Below are 16,251 nucleotides of genomic sequence, written 5' to 3'. Positions count from 1 at the left end.
GCGACAGTATTGTCTGTTTGTCGGTCACACAGACAGTGGAACAAACGTGTGAATGCATTTGCATATTACAATGTCCGTTGTGTTTTCACTTGTTTTGGTTATATGTACCTTATAGCGCGGATTTTTTAATATACTGTTTATAGAAGCAGTAGTTAGATTGTTGAGTTTCGAATAATAACAGATCTGTATTTTTTTTATACGAGCATCGCAAAGTTCGCGAATTTTGATATGGAGATAGTTTGAGGCCTTGGGAAGGTCATAGGCATATCCTTTGTGAATTTATCGTTCGCTTTAACGGTGAAGGAAAACATCGTGAGGAAAACTGCACATCTGAGAAGTTCTCTATAGGAATTTCGAAGATGTGTGAAATCTACAATCCGCACTAGGCCAGCGTGGTGGACTAAGGCCTAATCCCTCTCAGTAGTAGAGGCCCGTGCTCAGCAGTGGGCAAGTATATAATACAGGGCTGATATTATTATGTATAGTTTTGTCCATCTGGCTGTTTTCAAAAGCATTGACTGTCTACTTCCGTGACAGTACAACTTTTTAAATTTATTTAAAAGACACATTTTTTTAAGCAAAATGTTACTTTTAATCATACAAAATGAAGAGATGAGCAAGCCTGATTGATAAGCAATCAATAACAACATTAGATGCATAATTAAATTCAAATTACTACTACATCTTACAAAGTATTTCGAGCTTAAACTATTTCCTGCCTAAAATTATAATTTTCATCCACTATAAGTCTCCTTATGTGATACCTTGAACAGTAATAATAGGCTTAATTGTGCAACATTTTAAGGTGTCACAGTATGTATTGACGCATTCATTAAAAAAAAGTATTGTAAAGTCAGTCCCCAGAATATAAAGTTATTAAGTTCTTGAATTTTAATTGTAGCAAAACATAAAAGTCCGTTTTATAGTACTACTTACCTTTTCTATAAGAATTATTGTTTGGATGGTTAATTATTTTATTTTACAATAATTATAAAGTATGAAAAAAATTGACAATCAACTTTTGGCATTGCAGTAAGACTCTAATTTACACAAAACTAACTCTCAGTACAAAGCTAAAAACAAACTTAATAGAATGTATTAAAGCACTTAATAATTTGCATTGCTACAAATGATGTAAAAGTTTATCTCGTGTCGTTCTCAACTAGAGAAGTTCCTCAGATGATTGTGACTAAACCGTGGGAACGTCTGATGAACCCTGGACTCCGCGTTATTGGGCTGTAAACATTTTAATAGATGTATGAGTGTCCACTAGACAATTCTTATTGGTCCAGTTTTGTATGATTAGCGAAACTGGACTTAGTTACTTTAATTTAAAGTAGCTTTTGCATTTGTTATTAAAATTATATTATTAATTAGTCATTTGAAGTAATATGGAATCAATAAAATATATTAAAATATAAATTCCATCACCATTTAGTAGTTCACGAGATAAACCAAAGATTACCATATAGATATTAGCATGAAAGTCGAAATTAATCAAATTATTTCAAAGCAGGAAATTCAAAATTGCTCGATCATCGGAACGAATATATGACAAGTAATTTTGAACACTAGAACCTAAAAGATAAGACTCGTTAATCAATTTAACCTCAATTTCGTATTTACCGTTTATTAGATTTGATCTAGTGACTCAGCTGTTGATATGTTGATGTTCAAATTGGTTTAATTTATAAGGAACTCGCAGTTTTATGACTTATGAATCATCGCGACCTTACGTGGTAGACAGAGAGGTTAGTTCGTCTGGATTCAATAGACAGGGACATTTCAAGGTTACTACGAAATTTTGATGATTCAGAGGAGATCCTTAGGTAGAGAAAACTCGGTTGGTTCTCATATAGCAAATGGGTCCGCAAATATTTATTTGCATTTGTGTTATGGGTAGGAAAATATCAAGCGTTTGCTTGCGACTTCGCTCGTTTTAAAGTTTTTCTGGATAAAAGTCCCGGGTTGAAATGAAGCCTGTATTTTAAGTTAGACCTCTAGCAATACATTGATAAAAACTGCATTCAGTTCCATGCAGTAGTTTTGGCGTGATGCGTGTACAAACATATCGACAGACAATAATTATAAAAACTGTTGTTTTGGCCTCTGGTGCTCAAATAAGTAAAAGCATTGTACTTTTTCTTCAATATCTATAATGCAGACATCCGCCTGTTACAATTTTAATATATATCATAAAGATATTAGCAATACAAGATTTTTTACCATGTCATCTATAGAGAGATCATTGGAGAGGTAAGATGATGTATAAGGCGAATGTGGGTGGAAGTTAATGAATAATGAATGTCGACTGACGAGAGATGATTACCTCTCGGTAATCGACACAATTACGCCGGCCTGTTGGAACCAGATATACACAAGCTGATCGGAACGCGACACACTTCATCACTATGACGGGTTTTAACACCTTGTGTACGGTGGTCGCTATCCGCGTGGATATGATAGCGAATCTACCTATTGTATTAACATCAACCTAAATATACTTAATAATTTCAGCCAATACAATAAAAAGCTGATTTAGCATTTTTCAACAAAGAGTGCCTTGAAAGAAATCAATTTATCGTTTTAACACAATAGACGTACCGGTAGCTCATGGAAATGATGTCAAACGTCAAATTAGATGTCTGCCTTCCTGTCCCTTGCGTTTGTGATACTACGAACGCTATTAAAGGCGCGGGCTTGACACACGGTCGTAACTTGGGACTTACGAAATACTTTAATGGTATATTACAATGATCATCCCTATATAAGGTACTAAGAAAACTCAAATACTTTGATCCTAGAGTGTTTTAATGGTATATTAGAGTAAGGTTACCTTGTATAAGGTATTTTTAAAGTTCTATCTGAGTCTGGTACCTTATGAAGAGAACTGACTCACTCGGATATTCAGTTTTATTATTGCGTGTTGTGTGCATTTTTAGAGCGTAAACTGAAATAGAGATAAGTGGGGATAGCCTAGTTGGGGGTGGAATAGACTACTGAGAAGAATGTCCGCAGGTTCAAATCCCAAGGGCACATATCTCTGACTTTTCTAAAGTTACGTGTATTCTTTGTGAATTATCGTTTGCTTTAATGGTAAAGATAAACATCGCGAGGAATCCTGCATCTGAGAAGTTTCTATAGGAAAATCGAGGGTGTATGAAGTCTACCAATCCGCACTAGGCCAGCGTGGTGGACTAAGGTCTAATCCCTATCAGTAGTAGTGGAGGCCCGTGCCCAGCAGTGAGACAGTATATAATACAGGGCTAATATTATTATAAGCTAAGCCAATTTCTCCTCTTTAGCTAAGCAATGTACTGCACATAAATACACTAAAATTGTATCTGTTTATAGATTTTAATGATTTACTATTAGATAACTCAATTACTCATTTGACGACCTTAAAATAAACAAAATGGACGTTATTAATGATATCTACACGGATGCTAGACCTTTCACTCATAAAGATTTAGGAGTTCATCATTCATTATGTCATTTAAATCACTCTAACCTAACACACATCAGTTTCGACCTCTAGAAGTAATATGATTTGTAGTGAATTCATATCGTAATGTTACCCTAACACAGGTGATCCTCTTTATCCAACTTTTATAAATACTTAAGTTTGCAAAGATATTTACTTTTTTGGGGTTGGGATAGGATCATGCAGTTAACTCCGGGGGAAACCTGCAAATGGGATACTGGAGTCCTACGGCTTAGCAACTGCAGGATCCTGAAGGAAAGTTGGGAGTGGATAGTTGGGAAAGAAGTGGAGAAGGACAAGAAAATGTCTTAGGAGAAGGGGAAGGGCTAGGAAATGTTCGCGAGACCTTATAGACAATATGAATTGCAACCATGAGATATGCACACTTAACTGTGAGCTTAAGGCCGCATCTAATGTCCCCCGTACATGGGCGTGCATATTTGCATGTTTGTTACAAGTAGAAGTAGAAACAACTACCGCTGATTTCAGAAGACGATCCCATGGTTCATTTCGATCAATTGTGAAAATGGAATAATCAGAATATTTTTAACATTTTCCAAATGACATATTTTGATTGATTTTCGGGACCGGAACGAAGATGAAATTTGTTGCAACGCATCCTTTAACAAGCTACGTTTCCTGAGAAGACCACCGTAGATCTTTTACTTCTAAAAACCTTCGCGCAGACGAAGCTGCAAAACTAGTCCAGTAACAAAAAATGAATGTTTCTAGTAACCAACTAAGTATGATTAATAAATAACGAGTCGTGAACGAGAATAGCGTGCGCACACACAATAAGTTATATGTCTTGTATTAATTATAACAATACTAGCTATTACCGTCGGCATCGCTTCTTGTAAGATCCTGGAATATATAACAGGAAGACGGCATTCTTTCAGACATAACTATTAATCTCTGATGTATCAAAAAATTATAGCTGTACAAAAAATCTTCCCGATTTTTCTATTTGATATTGTTGGCTAAAGATAAATTGCTAGAACTTGCCAAGCTTTAAAATTCAGCGTCATAATGCGAGCCATTGTTGTTTGTAAGAGAAGTTCGGATTAGCAAGAATTGCAAGAATTGACCTCTGCAACTGATTTACCATAAACAAAACAGCAAGGTCTTCTGTAAATTTTGAACCTTAGCGAAATTGTGCAAGTCGTATGTATATACCTAGTCTTGCCATAAATATTGTAATAAAGAAAAAGAAAATTGTTAACTGCAAATAACATTTATTACTTTTACAGTGTGTCAGTTTAATACATAAATATAAAACAATTAAAAATATAAAAGCTTATTCGAAGTGGTCTCCATTGGCTGCAATACAGTCCTTTAAACGATGAGGCCAGTTATCAATAGAAGCACGCACTCTTTCCATGGGAAAATTCTTCACTGCCAATCGTATAGATTGTTTTAGGGACTCCAAATTATCATGGCGTTTAGAGCAAGCTGTACTCTCTAAAACTGACCACAAATCATAATCCAGCGGATTAAGATCGGGACTAGACGACGGCCAGTCTTCAGCTCTGATGAAGTCCGAAACGTTCGATTCCAACCAAGACTGCGTGGACCGAGCTTTATGACCCGGCGCCGAGTCTTGCTGGAAGGACCATACTTGGTTATTGAACATGGTGATGTTAAGGGGCTTAACTACCTTCTCAAGAATGGTATCTTGATACACTTGTGCCGATGTTTTGATACCTTTTTCACAAAAATATGGCTCAGTCACTCCTTCATAGCTAACACCCCACCAAACCATCACTGAAGTCGGATAATGTCCACGTTGCACTCTGTCGACTAATTGGGAAGCTTCCTTAGAGCTTTGAGCATAAATACGGTCATTTTGTTTGTTAAAATGTTGCTCAATTGTAAATATTTTCTCATCCGTAAACAAAATTTTTCTGTGACCTCCCTTTGCGTACCGCTTCAGTAGTTGTTTCGATTTTACCACCCTATTCTTCTTTAAATTATCAGTTAAGAAATGGCCAGTGCGTCTCTTATAGGCTGCAAGTCCTAAGTCATCTTTTAAAATACGCGACATGGTTCTAGGTGCTATCTTCATTTCCCGAGATAAAATCTTTTGCTTTCGGACAGGATTTCTTCGAATTCTTTCCCTTACTGCTTTGACCACCTTTTTTTTTCGTACGTGAACACTACGCGGACGGCCAGATCTTTTTTCTCTTCGTCACAAAACAGAGGAGGGTCTCATTGTACCTATTAATAGCCCGGTACACAAACATTTTACTAATACCAAGTGTATGGAGAGTTTTAAAAATTGCATTTGGCTCCATACCTACTTTGTGTAATGCTATCACAGCGATTCGGTTCTCTTTATCACCCCACACCATTTTAATATCGCAAAATATTTTACAATGTATTGGCGCCAAAATGAGAAAACACAATGAACAATCGTATAAAAATGACAGATTCGAAATTCAAATGTAATATTTTTTTATAATTAAGTGTAACAGTATTTATGGCCAGACTAAGTATAACTTGATTATGCCGCAAATGTTAACTATCCAGAAGTTTTTGAGCTGTATATTGCCGTGAGACCTTGCTTTATTATGATATTACCTTTGTTAGCCTGACAAGGGTTGGAGTATACAAACACACTCCACTTTTGGATGAATACTGTAGGCGCTCGCAACCCTTGAAATTAAATGACCATGCTGATGGCAACCAACGGGTCAAGAACCTCGACTTAGGACCGTCACTGGGAGGATGAGACACCAGCGATTAAGAATGAAGTCCTTGCTGTTTTAATCTTAGCTTTATATGAGTTGCATTAGCTATTTTGAGGGTGGGATAGTCTCTAGTAGAAGAACAAACAAACATACACATTTATATATGAGTAGGTGTGGACCGACTACATTGTAACGATGTTGTATGTAGTTGCCGTGAAATTAGATATATTTTACAAGTGACGTCATAATTTTCTATGATTTATGGTGTTTTTTTGAATCTCGCTAAATTGCTGCCAGGTTTTGTGCCTTCTGACGCTATGTGATAGACAAATAAAATTTGTTGATGGTAGGATATAGGATATATCCGCCCGGATAGCGAACACCGTACACAAGGTATTAAAACCCGCTTTAGTGGCCCACGTAAGCGTATGTATATCTGGTTCCGGCAGGCCGGCATAATTGTGTCGACTATCTAGGGCTAATCATTTGTCGACAGCCGACATTCTATTCGACTCCACTCTACTTACCATCAGGTGTAGTGCAGTCACTTAGGAAATACTCATCACTAATTCATAGTACCTTTTTTCCATAATCGCCTGTAGAGTAGCAAATTGCAAATAGGATTTACTTGATTTACAACTTGGGAATCATTCCCAAACATCAATGGTGCAGCAAGCAAGCTAAAGCTAAGACTAGCAAGTTCTCGCTGCAATATATTATGACTAGACTAGCAAGTAATATTTTATTAATTCTCTTACCACAAGTCGTGCAAGCTTTAAAAAATTTTTGAAGTCAGTTAGCCGTCATTGTGTACTGTAAACATTGCTTCTGCAACTTAATTTGCTAATCTCATCCTTACTTTTGAAAGGATTAACTCAGTAAATTCCACACTATGTTACCACTCAAAATAAACAATGAATTGATATTTATACAATCTAACTCAAGCTCTTAGATCTTGCCTCGGCGACTGTTCGTCAACCAATGAATGCGACAGTGCACTCAACTTAAAAAATAAACTTGTCAACCACAGAGTTGCCAATATAATAAAATATTTTATCGATATTTAAATCAATGTGAAATAAATTAGTAGAAGCATAAAAATCATATTTAACTAGAATCAATAGATACATTAGAAATACTATAGTAAACATATTTTTTATTAGAATTATGCTTCCATAATCCATATACTTTAGACCAGTCGATATAGGTAAAGGGTTTTTTTCTTTACGGTGTAAAACGCAGTCACAATAAAGGACCTTACAAAGGAGTTTTATTGCATTCTCCATTGAAAAAAATATGAAAACCAACCTGCTATTTTATTAAGACGTAATCAACCTTTATGTAAATAACTCATTTGATCAAGTAACATTGTTTGGTTCTGTTTTTATGAGGTAAATAACAAGAATATTAAACGGAAATAGTATTTGCTGGTGGTAAGATATATTTTATATCCGCCAGGATAGCGACCACCATACACGAGTACGTTACCTTATGTTCCTGAAATTAAAATTAGATTATAGAATATATGTAGCTTGCTATTATTGAAAGAATTTTTAGAATTGGATCAATCGTTCTCGAGATTTTCGCGTTCCAAAAAACACACATTTTAGCTATAAAATAGATCCGTTTTAAACAAGGTTAACAATTTAAAACCCAAAAACATTACAATAACAAACAAAAGAAAGCAATTATCCATAATTCATGTTCAAAGGTACTTCACCATTCCATCGCTACACAAGTCACGAACACCCAACAAATAATGTCACTAGATTATATTCAACTAACTGTAAACACTTTTACACTAACCAAAACATTATTACCACATAAAAACGTAACAGTTCGCTCGTTAACGCTGCCCAATCGCTGCGGTCGTGTGTAGTGCATACAAAACGCTTGCTTATCGAAAATATTCGATAGAATGGAATTGATGGTGGAATGCGAAGAATTGTGGACGCGTGAGTTGTTATAGAGCCCTCTGGCTAGTTCGACAGACCTTGGAAGGCGTTAGCAAGTGGTATGATGGACTAATGGCAAATATAGGATCTGATACATTAAACAATGATACCCGCTCTGGAATTTTGAGACCAGGGAGGCAGCCGCTTTGGTATTTTCCGGGCAATACATAAGTCCATAAGCGACAGCCGCTTACCATCAGGCAACCGCTTATTCGTTCGTCTACTTCAGCAATAAAAAACAAAACAATTTTAAATGTGATTCAGTTGTTGTAATTCATGAAATCATAATAGTTTATAATAACCTAAGTTCAACACCAATTTGTCATTGCGTATGAAAAAGATTTAAGACAATCTAACCATTTGACATTGTCGGATTTGGTATCTAATCTATACCATATAGCTGAAGGGATTGTTTGAATGCAACACTGAGATTACTCAGTAACTACTGGTTTGAACTGAAAAAATCTTTTAGTTCGGATAGCTCATTTATCGAGAAAGGCTATATAAACGCTATGACCAATAGGAGCAGAGCAGCAATTTATAGTAAAATACTTTGAATGTTCAGTTCAAGTTTTCAACCGAGCGTAACAAAACACAAGAACGTGCTAACGATTGTAAGATTCTGTGCCTACAACTACCGTGTGTCAGAGCACACGAGTGTCAATCAGGTTCACAATTATCGGAGACCAGCGGACCATAACCAAACTGTCTATTGAATTTGTATCATTCAGAATATGTGCTGCAGACGGGACTGACGAATTAAATTGTGCCTAAGATTAATATGAATACAACTATAACTTTTTGTTTTATTTATTATTAATTTAAAGGCTTTGTCATTTAGCAACTATATCGCATTATAAACTTTTTGTTTAAATGCCAATAAATAAGTGCATAATGTGCAAGCATTTAATTATAATCAGGTTGAAGAGTTACTTTAATTTACCATTATGGGATCTAATTTTTAAAATAACACGGTAACTTTGGGAATTTGTAATTTATATGTTGTTTTAGACTATGATAGCGTTTACGATCAAGCTTACGTTTATTTTTCAGTGTTCCTAAATACAGAATAACTAACTTAGGCACTAAATCTATGACTTCAAAGTCCACCTCTCTAAGAGACTAGTAGAATAAGTCTCTTCTGCGTACTTTAGTGCTTACTCTATGGCAGTACATGCGTTGTGGTCACGGTTCAAAGAAATCCATTCATGCTTTGTGTTCCGTAGGGGTTGGTGAAAAATTGACTGATGTCTCTCGGCTTGCTGTTTTATTGTTCTCATTAATAGTGACTTATCTAGTTTTTAAATAGACATATGGCAGGGAGGTTGTTGATTATTAGTAATCATCACTGGCTAAAATTAAATACACCTGTGGATTTAACACTAAAAAATATTGTATTAATATTATACTTTTTTTCATTCTAATTTAAGGAGCCATATCGTACATATGACAACGTACCTACGTTAAAAATTATGTTAATGACGATAATGATGCTGATGATCTGCTTGCTCTTGTCCTCTCATATTGTCCTTCATACAAAATTTCTGGATATGGACTCATTTGTTGTGCTAATAGATGACTCGACGACCAAAACACTTGATGGAAGCATCAAGACTCTCCTTAAAAATTACAACACCACCCAAACATTGAATTGAGAAGCGCTGCGCTCGTCCGCTTGAAATATTTGATGTTATGCGTTTACACTCATTAATTGTATTGGCTACAATGCCCCTATATAAGTTAAACCATTTGGCATTCATATTTTAAAAAATTAATAACGAAGACTTATATCCATTTCTCTGATACTTATTCTTTAGTCTTCTTAAATATCTGTGTAATTAGAATGTGTTAAAAAAACGCGAAATGACCTTGTGACGTATTATTAGTATTGTTGTGAGACTAATGACTGCTGCATTGATCTATCGATTACAAACATCAAAACTAAGCTTCGACTTACGAGTCACTTTTTTGGACATTCCAAGGGCCTGGGTAACTTACGCCAATGAATTGTTATGACTCTCCCGTTAAGCCTTTCCCGTAGACACAAAACATGCATTACTACGTCCGCAATTTTCATTTCAAATAAAGACAACGCACAATGGTTGTGTAGTTTTGATTTGTCAAGCTGATTTCGTAAGGCCTTTGTGTTTCGACAATGGGTTTCATCGTAACACAAATCTTCAGTGTTGTAATGTTGGTTATTAGTAAATCAGTTATTAAAAGTTGGGAATTCCGAAGGTCTTTCCTGCGGCTTTTGGATAACATTAGTTCTGTTCTTCTGCAGTACTGACAATGGTTCCATGTCCACTCTCTCCACTTAACATCTAATTGATAGCATCGGTAGAATTTTACGATCGTTAACTTTGTCGTTCTGCTTTTGGTATTCAGTAGCATCAAATTTATGTCATTTATTACTATTGCACGCCGAAAATCGCAAAGTTAACGAACCGACCGTCTAAACCGAACGTAAAACTAGCCGAGCGTTACTTCGAAATTTTAATTAAAAAACAAAATAATTACAATACGAAAACCTTGAATAGCCCCAATACTCGCGTCGATAGAGCAGTTTAGATCTCTATCTACCCCTTTGCATATAAATGGACATTGAATAAGCACAGGCGATGCGTAAACGCATGTCCGCCATGTTGGTTTCGTTTGATACGTGCAGTAGCGACATCTGTTGAGCGTTTTGGGAAATGTTTATCGATTGTTTTGTTTGCATGTGTTTTATTGGTATTTGTGTAGATTAATTATTATATAAACAATAAATATAGTGCGATTTACTTTTTTTATAGCATAGGCCAGCAATTGGGTTTGAGGCTAATCTGATCTTGGTTGTTCACCACCAGAAATAATACTAAAGAATTACAGAAGCTCTGCCTGCATTAAGAAGAGCAGGATAGGGATTCAAGAGGGGAACAACAGCGTGAGGGAATTATCAGTGGTAGAGAAATCGTTCCCCGGCAATCTTACCATCACACGAGCAACTTGCTCGTCTCAAATATAATTTCAATTCAACTATCTATGTCGCTAATTGTAAAAATCTGTTATTTTGGCCAAAAATTTTTTTGGATTGCCTCGTATTAGCGTATTTTGTTACAAAATTCAGTGTTATTAGCTTAGAAATTTCTTTCACACGAAGCAATTACGCAAATTACTATGAAATAATGATGCATTTGCGTTAAAATTGTCCTCCTACGTATACTTACAGGGTAGGCAGAGAAGAACGTCTATGCGCCACAAAGATTCTTTTGTGCCGACTGCTGAAAGTTTATGTATTTTGTATGTATTGAGCTAAAGGACATGATATTTGAAAGAATTAATTTAAACCTTATGACTTGAAATTAAATAATTTATTGAACCCATGGAATGTTAAATATTCAGTCCAATTTTTCTTCTGCCACCATTTCAGAAATCAGTTCAGCTCAGCTCTTTTCAAAATCAGTTCAAAGGTAAGTACAGTGCGTAATATAAAATAAGTTATATTTAGTTTTTTATTGAAACATTTTAAGAGAAACTGACATTTGTATTATGGGTATTAATATTATATCATGTATTTGATACGTCTGGAAAGGTAATCAAAAATCATATCGGCGGTTGACAGGATAGTTAAGCGACATAGTTTTTCGAATTTTTTTTACTACGTTAAAAAAAATGTGCTTATTTTAAATATCGCTCTCTGAATAAAACAAGAATCTATTCCAAAATTGTTAATTTGTGGGAATCGTCAAAGAAACGAATTTGTGTTGCACCCTTGTTTTTAAGTTGCTATAAAATTGAACTTATTAAAGATAGGTCAAAAATGAAACCCATAGCCCAAAACAAAGAAGAAAAAGTAAAGGTCGCCAACAGAAATTCGTTTTTAGACGATTCCCATAAATTAAGAAATTTTGGAATAGGTCATTATTTTATTAAGAGAGCAAATTATGTATGAAATTTAATGTCGAAAAAAATGTCTCTTAAGTAAGCCGTCGATATATGAACCCTATGCCATTGCAATAAAATCTACCTTCGATTATCAGACTCCTCGGTTTACTAGATCCCTCACAAGGAAGGCCGGGTACCGGAGCGTGGGTACCGAAAGCCGCAGTTTAGCAATCAGGAGGTACTGGCAATCAACGCGATAGTATCGCGACGTCTGCCGGCATCCATTACGTAAAAATTACGATTACCGTAATGAAATACTAGTGGATTGTGCTGGATGTGGCTTGTAATTTAGGTTTTTATGGAAAACGTATCTTTGCTTGTTTTGATCATTTTTTTTAGGAAAATACGTATCTTTAGTTGTTTTGATTATTATGAAGCGTGTATTTAATTATTGATTAATTTCTAATTCCTTAGTGCGTGAAACATGATTGACTGTATTTGTTTAATACCTATAACTACTTCTTTATTTTGTGTTTTTTTTTTCATTTCGAATAATGATTAAGAAAGAAGTTCCAAATACATCCTATGTTATAACAATAGGTATTCGTGTTTTTAATTAAATAAAAACAGATTGCTTGTGTTCGAGTGCATAACATGAACATTATAAAATTTTATTATAAACTTTATTATAGCTCACAAATCTATTATCTAAATTGAATGCTCTGTTCAACAGGACATACAATTACTATCCAAAATCACATTCAACATTAATCACAAACTTCAACTACGCTCAAAATCTGCACCAACCACGCCCTCTCATCGTCATCTGCCACTTCAATAGCTTCTATAACGATCTGCCGTCATAATTACAGCGTTCTACAATGATTGTAGGCGACGATTAGTTCCCGAGATAGCCTCCTCGCTCCGTACTGTTTTTTTTATTAATAATTGTATTAAATACCTAGCGCGATGTTTGCAATGATTTCGTAACTGCAAATTGGACTTTGCGGTTTTGGAATTAGAGCCGTTATTTGATTATGTAACTTGTTGATTGGATGCTATTTGTAATATTTAGAGTAGTTTGATATTTAAGTATTGGTACGGTACGATACCGCTTTGAGGTCACTGGTTCGAATCCCGGATCGAGCAGGAATATTGGGTCTGGAATTTGTGCGTGGTGTGGCGATAGGTTTGGCTCCTATCACGTGGGGCGGAACACACATAATTAAAAGTTGGGATTGGTTGTACCTCTGCCTACCCCATCATGGATAACGGCGTAATATGGATGCTTATCCCTCCATAGTCGGCACAATTATAGCTTCTTGGAATTTGATACACTCAGGCTGATCCCAGAACGTGGCACTTACGTGGGCCAATATGGCGGGTCTTAACAGCTTGTGTAGGGTAGTCGCTACCCAAGCCGATAAAAAAATCCTGCAACCAGCATCCCGCACTATAATATCGTCTATCTTATTGGATGCTGACTTGTGATTCCAAATTTCTGCTACAAATGCTTTTCAGTACACTACATTGCCTTCTATCCAAGATACAGTTCTAAAACCAAGTGATTCTTATAATTTGTTATAAGCGGGCACCGGTGCGCATGAGTTTCCCAGTGATTTTACAGTAAACGCTCGTAAATGCTATAACGCTGTACCGTGCGCTATGTCAACTATCTTGTTTCGGTATCTTGAAAGTAATGCACTGCGGACGTGTCGATGTGACGTGTGAAGTCGGCAGCAAAAGTGTTATGATGCTTTTACTGACTATAAATGTCTCGATGACGTAGTCTATATATGTAAAATGAATCCCTATTTCCCTTGGTCACGCCATTACGCGTGAACGGCTGGTCCGATTTCACTATTATTTGTTGTGTTTGTTATTGTCAGGAGAAGGTTCTTATGAAAGAAAAAATTGCGCGGAAAAATAGAAAATTTAAGAAAACTTAACGACACTATATACTCGACAATACTGTCAGCGATTGACGGAATGCGCGCTGCAAATTTATAGTTAACACAGGACAACTAGTTAATAATAATAATAAGCCCGAAGGGGCTTTGTGGCGGGCCGACGGGAGTGGCGACACCGCGTTCCCTGATTCTGTGGGGGCTAAATGAGACCTTCTGACCCTTGGTTTTATTAACTGGCCGGCTATGGGTAGAAGTTGCAAGAGCTAAGAACCTCAGCTCCGTGGTGGAAGTGCTCAATCTGCGTAATAGCGAGGACACAACAGCGGTCCGCGATAGTGACATCGGTGCACACCTCTTGACATCCCTAAGCCCCCCACACCGGTTTTGCGTTCTTGGCTTACTTGCGTTATACGGAAATTATTTGCAATTTTTTTATTTTAGAACTTACATTGTTTTTCCTTTACACTGAGTATGAGCTATGATAAGATAATTGTGTTGCTTCTTTGTGTTTGATTTATCTTGTTGCTCATTGACAGATTGGTGCTTTCAGAGACCAGTCTCACCAGTGTTATAAAAGCCACTGCCCATCTGTACAAGAGATGCAGTAGCGGGTCCGAGAGTAGGGTATATTCTACATACATCAATCTTCATCTCTCGATACTTCGAACCAGGCTTACAAGAGCAGTAGTGGGTACGAAAGTCAAGGCACTTGTTACCACGCCTATACCTCTCTGTCAACACTATCCACACTAAGTATACTCAAATCCTTCGAACCCGATAAATCCCAACCCAAACACCGGTCCACTCGCCATTACCAACCAAACATCAACTCAGTATTTCCAAGAAGCGACCATAATTTTTATAAAAATCTCCGTTCTCGTATTAATATGAATATAAGGTTGATTTATGCGTAAGCCCGCACCACATTAAAGCAAACCCGCTGGCATGTCGCATGACCACCATTTTATCGATCGTTAATTTTTATCTGACTACCATCTGATCGACACCTAGTACTGCTGAACAGGTGTGCGAATTAGTATGTTTTTGGAGTGACTAATTGTGTTTTGTGCCGGATTCTTATGACGTAAGAAGGAAATAGCGATTATTATTATAAAGGGAAGTTCTTTAGAAGGCTGAGAGTCTTATTGTCAACTATTCTGGTATAAATCTTATATGTCACTTTGGGAATTGGTCTGTGTGTCAAACATCCAAATATGTTCAGCGGTTGTTGCGTACTCCTAAAAATTTCTTCAAAAAATTTCGCTTTTAGGTATTAGCATGGTGCAAATTCTTCTTGGACTTTTAGATTGTTATCGATCAGTACGGTAGTCGTACTAGGAATTAGTCTTCAAAGAAACAAGTTTCCGTAGTGTAGCGGTTATCACGTGTGCTTCACACGCACAAGGTCCCCGGTTCGATCCCGGGCGGAAACAAAACTTTTATGAATATTTTTTTTATCATGGCATTTACATTATGAACTATGAACTATTATTTCAAAATTAAAGGTATCTTTAAATGTAGTTCATAGTTTAAAAATCTGTGAAGATGCAACCTCCTTGAATATTAAAAAGACCTAATCACTTTTTAAATAAAAACTATAACATTCTTTATTTAAAAATATCGGCACAACAAACCGCCTCTCAAAAACCGAATTCTATATTCAAACACAATATAAACGGAACATTAACATAAGGATTCCATGGCGGACAAAGTTCGGTGTTGCAAACAGCAATATTTCACAGCTCCTTAACTGTTAATAGGCGATAGGATTTTCTGTCCTGTGTACAGGGAGGGAATTCGGGCACTCATTAGAGGAATAATTTTCGTAGTAATAAACACCAGACGATAAACATCAAACCCCTTTTATTTATAACGTCTGAAGGGTGGTCTGGGGATGCAAAAACTGGAGGCGGTTGCGAAATGTACTTCTGGCATTGTTTGTAGCGTTATTCGTGAATTTGTTTCTCTGAATTTTAACAACAAATTACGATTGAGTTTAAAAAGAGGATCTTTGCCACATAGGTACTTATTTGTATATACACATCATAATTCATACAAGGTGGACTAATTCAATTGTTATTTTCTCGAAGGAACTTGGTATTTTTTTTAGAGTCTGAGTAGGTGCTCTATTGTTTATTTATACCATCAAACATTTGAGTTCCGGTTATGGTAAGACAGCATTATGAAACCTATTTTCTTAGTATAATGGAGTAGATTAAAGTCCAAGGACTATTTTACCTTTTTGATGTCACTAGAACGATTTAACTTTTACTTTTACGAGGCGTTATAACCCCATCTCATATTGTGACGACCGGCTACCGGCTACACGCTACTGATAAAAGAAG

At 36.1% G+C, this 16,251-nt stretch overlaps 1 non-coding gene across 1 annotated transcript; it reads left to right on the top strand.

Annotated features, from left to right (window-relative positions):
• The first annotated feature begins 15,266 nt into the window (after positions 1-15,266).
• Positions 15,267-15,339, top strand: Trnav-cac. The gene has a single exon. It is a non-coding gene; the product is annotated as a tRNA-Val (tRNA).
• The last annotated feature ends 912 nt before the right edge of the window (positions 15,340-16,251 follow it).

This window comes from Manduca sexta, chromosome 9 (assembly GCF_014839805.1).
Source record: "Manduca sexta isolate Smith_Timp_Sample1 chromosome 9, JHU_Msex_v1.0, whole genome shotgun sequence".
NCBI classification, from domain to species: Eukaryota; Metazoa; Arthropoda; class Insecta; order Lepidoptera; family Sphingidae; genus Manduca; species Manduca sexta.
The sequence above is the reverse complement of the archived record's forward strand: the minus strand, read 5'-3'. Positions and strand labels throughout refer to the sequence as shown.